The 7600-nt window shown below is 36.7% G+C and overlaps 1 non-coding gene across 1 annotated transcript; it reads right to left on the bottom strand.

Annotated features, from left to right (window-relative positions):
• Positions 1-260: 260 nt before the first annotated feature.
• Positions 261-333, bottom strand: Trnam-cau. Its single transcript has one exon. It is a non-coding gene; the product is annotated as a tRNA-Met (tRNA).
• Between the last annotated feature and the right edge of the window lie 7267 nt (positions 334-7600).

The following is a 7600-nucleotide window of genomic DNA, read 5'->3' as shown; positions in this document are numbered from 1 at the left end:
TTAGGAACTAGGACTTTTCAAATTCTGTTATTTAAATCCCCCGCTGAAAGTCTCCTTATTGTTTGTTTTATTTAGATATTTATGTATTTCTTCATAGAATTGGACTGTTTCTGTAAGTTTTAGTATATTATCATGCGCGTCCACTACCCATCCGACAAACTAACCATGATATGTACGAGAGGCGCACAGAGGAAACATACGTATTATAGAAAATGGTACACTAGACATATTCCCATGTAAATGTAGTGGTTAAAATGAAATGCCCCGGGTGAGGATCGAACTCACGACCTTAAGATTATGAGACTTACGCGCTGCCTACTGCGCTACCGAGGCCTATGCTCATACGCCCTATTTTAGGGTACATATCGTTATTAGAGCTACGGTTTCTTTTTTATCATGGAAAAATCATCATAAGAAACACAAAATATCTATTATTATTATTATTACCATAAATTTACAAAATCATGTAAAATAAGACAAGAAATATGACCTAACAAAATTAAAACATAAAATTTCTGTTTTAAAATAAGTAGGTCAATCTACGATAAAGGACCATCTTTTTTTAGAATAAAATGCACACTATAAGCAAGATAAACTATGGAATCTGATATTGTTCTTTCTTAATGGGTATTTTTCTAAGACTTCATGAAATTTTTGGTGGTCCAGTTTACTTCAGGAAACGTTAGCAAAGAGGTAAGCTGTACGAAACTCTTCACAGAATGGTGGATAAAATTGGCAGGATACCTCTAGAAGCATTTGGTGTAGTGAGTTTTTCATTTTCAATCCGTCATACTCAACGTTTATGTTTTCCTGTTAGAAGATGCTGCTGAACGTTACGTGAGTTGCCTTTATGTGGCACCGTTTACATTATAGTATTTTACCATCAGTTCAAAATACTTTCTCCCCGTATTGAAAGATGAACTTTTATGATTTTTCTTGAATACTTCATTTACGATACGGCACTCACTTACGGCTTCAACAAGACTGAATAACGCAATGAGTTACTCGTCTGCAGGTCAGCGTCCAGAATTGCTTCAGAAACTATCGGCACGCGTGCATATAGTAACGATAGGCTGCCGGTACACACTCAGTGTTGCGTTAAGAGTCAAGTCAATACTGTGAATGCAAATGAAACAGGGGATGATGGTAGATATTTGCCTTTTCCAGGAAACAATATTAGACGCACTATTATGAGGGTCATTCCATGCCAAACTGAGCCTCAGGCTTATTTTTTAAAAAAATTCCAAATTTAACAATGTCATAGTTTTTCGAATCAACAAAAGTTGAATTTTACTGCCTGAAAAAAATTATAAAAATTAGATAATTAGATGAGGAAATATAGTTAAACAAAGTTGGCGATTCTACAGATGAGGATGGAAAACAAAAGGTTTGCTTTTTGTGTTGGCAGCTGTTTAAATTTGGTTGCAGCGATTGTTGATGTTTTAATTGTTAAATTTCAAGAGCAGAAACTTATCTTTCTGACAAACTTCAGTTTTTAAAGAAAGGTAAGTTATTAAGGAAGCAGCTAATTCACAAAAGTTGCTATGTATTTAGTGTCCCACCCGTGACAAAAAACATGAAAAAGTTTACCTTCTAACTCAGCAATTATAGTAATTCTATATATTTTAGGTTAGGAGTAAGAAAAACAAATAAAAGCATCCAATGAACCATAAGGCACCTTCTTAGTTGTAAATGATCATTTATAAATACGTTAAAAGAAGTAGTGTTCCACCCGTGACAGTTTTTTGGATGTTACTCAAATCTAAACCACTTAACACTTCTTGTTATTGTTAAGTTAAATTGGTTGATATGACAAGTGCTTTGATGGTTTACACTAAATAAAAACTTAGTATTTATTCAGAAAATGAGGAAAACAACATCAGCAGAGCGTATGAGAAAACTTCGAGAAAAACTGAAGAAAGATACCAGCATGTACAACGTCCATAAAGAAAAAGAAAGAGAGCAGGATAAAAGAAGAAGGGAAAATGTGAAGATGAAGGTATCCTCCAGGGAAAAATTTTATTGGAATATCGAAAGAAGAAAGCTGAAAGAAAAAGGAAGTACAGACTTAAACTAAAATCCGTATTAATTGAAGACCAGTCTGAGACCTGTATTTACCAGTTAGGATCATATAAATGTCCTCAGTCCCGTGGAAAAGCTGTTTCTCGGGTAAAGAAGGTGCTTCCTTCAAGCTCCTCAAAAAAATCAGCAGTAATAAAAAAGCTTGTAAGTGAAAGCTTAACTAAAAAGGTAGTAAAGCAGATTTTCCCAGTAGTGAAGAAGACGTCTCGTAAACTTACAGCTCAAAATACAAAAATTTTTCACAAATGATGAAATCAGCAGGCAGACACCTGGTATAAAGGATGTAAAGTCTACTGTAGACCATGAAACTGGGAAAAGAGTTAACTTGCAGAAACGTCACATGAATATGACAGTTAAGGAAGCATTTTTCCTTTCAAAGCAAGACAATCTAGATATTGATATCAAGATTTCAAAATTATACGAGTTGCGGCTTAAAAATGTTGTTCTAACGTCTCAAATGCCTCACAATGTATGCATGTGCAGATATAATGCTAACTTCAACTTCATCATTGAAGCCATTCACAAAAAAATAGCTAGTTTCCCTGCTACTCACACTCACCTTATGAATCTTGTTTGCTGTGATGTAGAAAGTGAAATGTGCATGAGAAGTCAATGCAAGAAATGCATCATGAGTTTGCACACATTAATAGATGCAAATATTGATTTGTGTGACATAATATCTTGGAAAAAATGGACCAAACATGAGTGTCACCCTGAACAGACTACTACCGGTGGAACACTTTGTGAAGCTCTCTCTGAACTTCAGTCTCAACTAAAAACATTCAAGGAGCACTCCTTTGTCAAAAGGATGCAATCTGGAGCTTTCAAGACTGTGAAAGCATCAGTTAGTGATGATAAAGTGATATTGCAAATAGATTTTGCAGAAAAATGTGTAGCACTGGCACAAGACGAGATACAAAGTGCCCACTGGAGTCATACACAGATTACAGTGGTCACTATTTGTGTTTGGATGAAAACAGGGCTACAGTCATTTGCAATTGTGAGCGATGAACTGTACCATGACAAGTACTCAGTTTATGCATGTTTGAAGATTATAATAATTTAGCTGAAACAAGAGCTTCCCAATTTGATCTCAATACGAAATTTTTCTGATTGTTGCGCAGGTCAATTTAAGAACAAATTCACCATTTCTAACCTCTGCTATATGATGCAAGACTTATGAGCGTCTGGAGAGTGGTTTTTCTTTGCAACATCACGTGGGAAAGGTGCAGTGTATGGCATTGGAACTGTAACAAAAGGGGCTGTTTGGAATAAAGTTAAGAAAAGAAAAGTCATCATCAGCTATGCACAGGAATTTTTAGACTGTGCCAAATCATCTGTTTCTGGAATAAGCTTTCTTCTTCTGACAAAAGATCATATTGATGAAAACAGAGACCTTCTGGATGGACGCTGGAAAGCTGTTAAAAAAGTAAAAGATATTCACAGCAAGCATTACTTCAACAGTTACAGTACCTGTAACCTAGTATGGGTAGAACTTTCCTAAAATCAGATTTAGAGAAAGTGGAGGTTCTTCCACTTTCACTCAACATATGTTCACTAATCTACACAGATTCTGAGATGAGTGATGAGGAATCATATCCTGATGTCCTGCTGACACCCAGTTCCCAAGAAGTTACAGGTTCGGAACGAGCTGTGGAACAAATCATGCCAGGAACATTTATTTTATTTGAGTTCGAAACTACAAGAAAGAAATCCACTACATATAGATAAGCTGCAATTGCACAGACAAGTGTAGAAGACAATAGGAGACAATGGGGAAATACAGATTATGTGTATGCGATCTGTTGGGGACTCAGCAAAGGTATTCAAAGCTGACGAGCAGGATGTATCTCACACAGAGTTTAAACAAGTTCTTGCTATTCTCCCGAATCCAAATGTCAAACATGTTAGGGACACCTTATATTATGAGTTTCCCAGCAATTTAGACAATTTCGAAAGTGGGTGAGAGGTCAAGTGTATATTTTTTCGAAGTGTTACATTCTTCAAGTGAAATAATTAAGTACTCAGAACTGTAAACTAATACTATACCAAAATTTATATTATTTACAGGCAACAAAAATGTTCTACAAAGTCATTAAGACTTAAAGTGCCCTCTAAATATATGTTACCTACTGATTCATAGCTAACTGACATAAAGATATCAGTTTAAATCTAAAAAAAAAAAAAAAAAAAAAAAAAAAAAAAAAAAAAAAACGGATTGTACTTCACATGAGTCCCACCCATGACAATTCCTTGTCCCACCTGTGACAGTCTTTGATTGCAATTATTGTAAATAAGTATTACTAATCTAATATTTGTTGATATAATGTCATGTAGAGAATTGTTTTATTAATGTGAATTCAATATTTTCAAAAGAAAATAAGTGCATAAATCACCGATTTCTTCTAAAATGTTGGTGGTTATTCAATGCTACGTCTATTTGCTGTCCCACCTGTGACAAAGTTTTAAAGATGAATAACAGCTCAATTTGTAAACTTCTGACAGTCAGATTTAAAGGGAAGGTAAAACAATTATTTGTATGGCAACCAGTCAATCTTTACTTTATTTCTATTTACACTTTATGTTATATCAGCATCTGACTGTTGAAAAACGTAGTGCAACTGTCCCACCCGTGACAATGGAATCTCCCCTGAGAAATATAACACGGAAGAAAGAAATTGCGCAAGGGATATTATTTACTGGTACTTATTGAGAAAGTAAAAACGTAACGAATATGACTACTTATTGACTACGTTCAAGCAGAGGGAAATGACCATATATGTATAAATATGAATTAACAAATTACAGTAATTGAAATTACAGTTTTTTCATAACGAACATTTATATACATTTAAGGAACATCTCAGCCTTACCGAAAAATATATGCCCTATTATAAACATCCTAGTGCTAATGATTATAGTGGATAGGGTTAAAAGAGATGACCTACGGCATTTTGCGGACTATAAGACAACATACTATAAGTCGCACCTCATTTTTAAGCAACTAAAAAGAAAACCAGTTTTACTTTATTTATTATTAGATTGCAAAGCCAGACTAAAAGAAATTCTTAATTTATGAAACCGAACTGATCTTTAAAATCCCCGAAAATGGTGATTTGAACCATCTTCTTCTTCTTCTTCCTCGTTGTCCTCTTCACATGTAAGGTGGTTTTCACTGCCATCGAGAGCGTTACATCTGCAGTACTTCTTGAATAGTTTCACAATAATGTCTTCTCTCACTCAAGACCACGACTGTTTTATCCACTGACACACTTGTTTGAAAACACAAGTCATTTTCACTTCAAGTTCACTGGCACGGTAGACTGCAATAACGCATCACAGGCAAGACAGTGTTCTGAGTTTGTGATGGCGGGGCGGGAGGAAGACAGAGTTAGCAAACTTGTGAATCCCCGGAACTCACATGTTCGTTGAATCGGCGCACTCCTGCTGCATGTTGCCAGACAGAGATAAGTTTCCCGCGGCATCGAGTATATCGCCATTTTAAGCCGGGCAGGAATTTTAAATCAAACATTTTTATATTATTTTCGAGTATAAGACGCATCTGAATTTTGGACGAAATATTTCGAAGAAAAAAGTCCGTAAAATACGGTTCGTCTCATGAGTCTTGAGTCATCGGACAACTGTCAACCTTTTGTTCAGCGACCCGCAACTCACTTTTTGGCATCCGTAACAACTTCCTCTCCTTACTGGGACGTGCCTTCTGAATTAAGAATTCGGAGACTGCCAATAGCACTTACCTGCCTGATGGGACGGAGCGGTAAACATCCCACCATTTCACTCCATGAGGGATTTCAAATGTGCTGCCAGTTCGTGCCCTTCAATACTGGAAGAATCAGCCGACTTTGAAACTCTTTAAGTTCCGGATTCGAAAAGGAAGAAAACTGCTGGCACCGCTATCTTTCATGTTAAAGAACCTTTGTATACTGAATTTAGCATATCATATTGATGTGTGTGGCTACTGTAAATTTGTATGTTTCTGATTCGAGAGCAAGAATAATTAAAAGAATTAGAAATACAGGAAGCAATGTGAAATACAAAGCAGATGTGAAAGGAACAGGCGAGAAAGTAATATGTCTAAAAGAGTGGTAGAAAGCATTTCTGGATTTTTGCAAGCAGGTAACAACCGATTTGTGGCAATACTATCAGGTAAAAAAGAATGGATTGCACAATATTACTTTTCCCTTAACTTTTGGGTCAATTCTTTTTCTCTTAATGTGCATTACGTGTTTTAATGGAGACGTGTAAGCCCCGATAGCGTCTGGGAATGTATAGTGCTTTACTATTTGGTCTTGGCTGTTCCAGGAGCAATCGCAGTCGTATCAAATTTGACAGAGAAACGTATCATGAGGCTTTACAAAATCGACAAGATGCGAAATAGTCTACTTCACATCACCCATTCGCTTCTTGATTTGACGGACTAACGTCAACATGGAGTGCGACTCGATTTTTCAGTTTTGTGTCTAGATCAATGAACTTGGAATGAAAAAGATTTTTCAGGCGTCTGAATATTTCTGGTTCCAACTAAGGCAATTGTAGTCCAGATAGTCCTATTTCGAAGATAACAGCTTGTAGCTTGGCTAAAGTAGTGTAAAAGCCTCATATCTGCAAGTGTTGCAAATAGCTTTAGATACGACAGACTACCCCTTTTGATTGGTTAAGGTCCTGCGTTGTTACATAGTACAACAACGGTGACAAGTGCCGCAGTTTTGTGGCCGAAGACAATTGACGGCGCTGTACAGTCAGACAGAAGTGTTGCAGAAGGCGTGCACTGAGTTAATTGTCAGCCATAGACCTCAAATTTTTCCACAGGGTTCCTAAATCATTTCTCATGAATGCAGGTGTGGTTATTTCAGCAGTGTGGTTACGTCAACAATGTGCAAGAGCTTCTTGTTACAACTTACGTTGCACTCCAGGGCTTTGGATTGCTGGGGGCTCACACATGCTATAGCAAAACAATTCTACACCGGATTGTACCAGGTTTCCGGAGGCAAGTGGCATCGCATGTTTACACAACTACCGTAGATTACGCTTACAGAGCTGTTGCGTCCAGATCAGACGTGTTTGGTGGCTAGGACATCAAGCTGAGTGCTCCTCAAACCACTGTAGCACGATTTGAGCTTACACCACAGACAATTATAAGGCCACTTGTGCGGGAAGTCTTTTGCTGGGCAAGGTTGGGGTCGGTTACGATAGTAACCTCATAATTCCAGTAATAATACTGCTTATGTGCATAACTGTGACACAAGGAAGAGTTGTCTGTAGTAAATTTGCATCAGAAGGATATGTTGTGAACGTGATGGTTCGTGAGAATCTATTAATTAAAGTAATATTACGTAACATCTAATGTTTCCTGCGCTAGAAAAGGTCTCTTAATTTGCTTTCACTGTTTACAAGTCTTAAAACATATTAATCTGAGGCCGAAAATGACACAAAAGTAAACGGAGTAATTTCAAATCTCAAAATGAGATCAATTGTTTTCTTGTGACTACATCTTTAT

The sequence above is a fragment of the Schistocerca piceifrons genome, chromosome 1, assembly GCF_021461385.2.
Source record: "Schistocerca piceifrons isolate TAMUIC-IGC-003096 chromosome 1, iqSchPice1.1, whole genome shotgun sequence".
Taxonomy (NCBI): Eukaryota; Metazoa; Arthropoda; class Insecta; order Orthoptera; family Acrididae; genus Schistocerca; species Schistocerca piceifrons.
The sequence above is the reverse complement of the archived record's forward strand: the minus strand, read 5'-3'. Positions and strand labels throughout refer to the sequence as shown.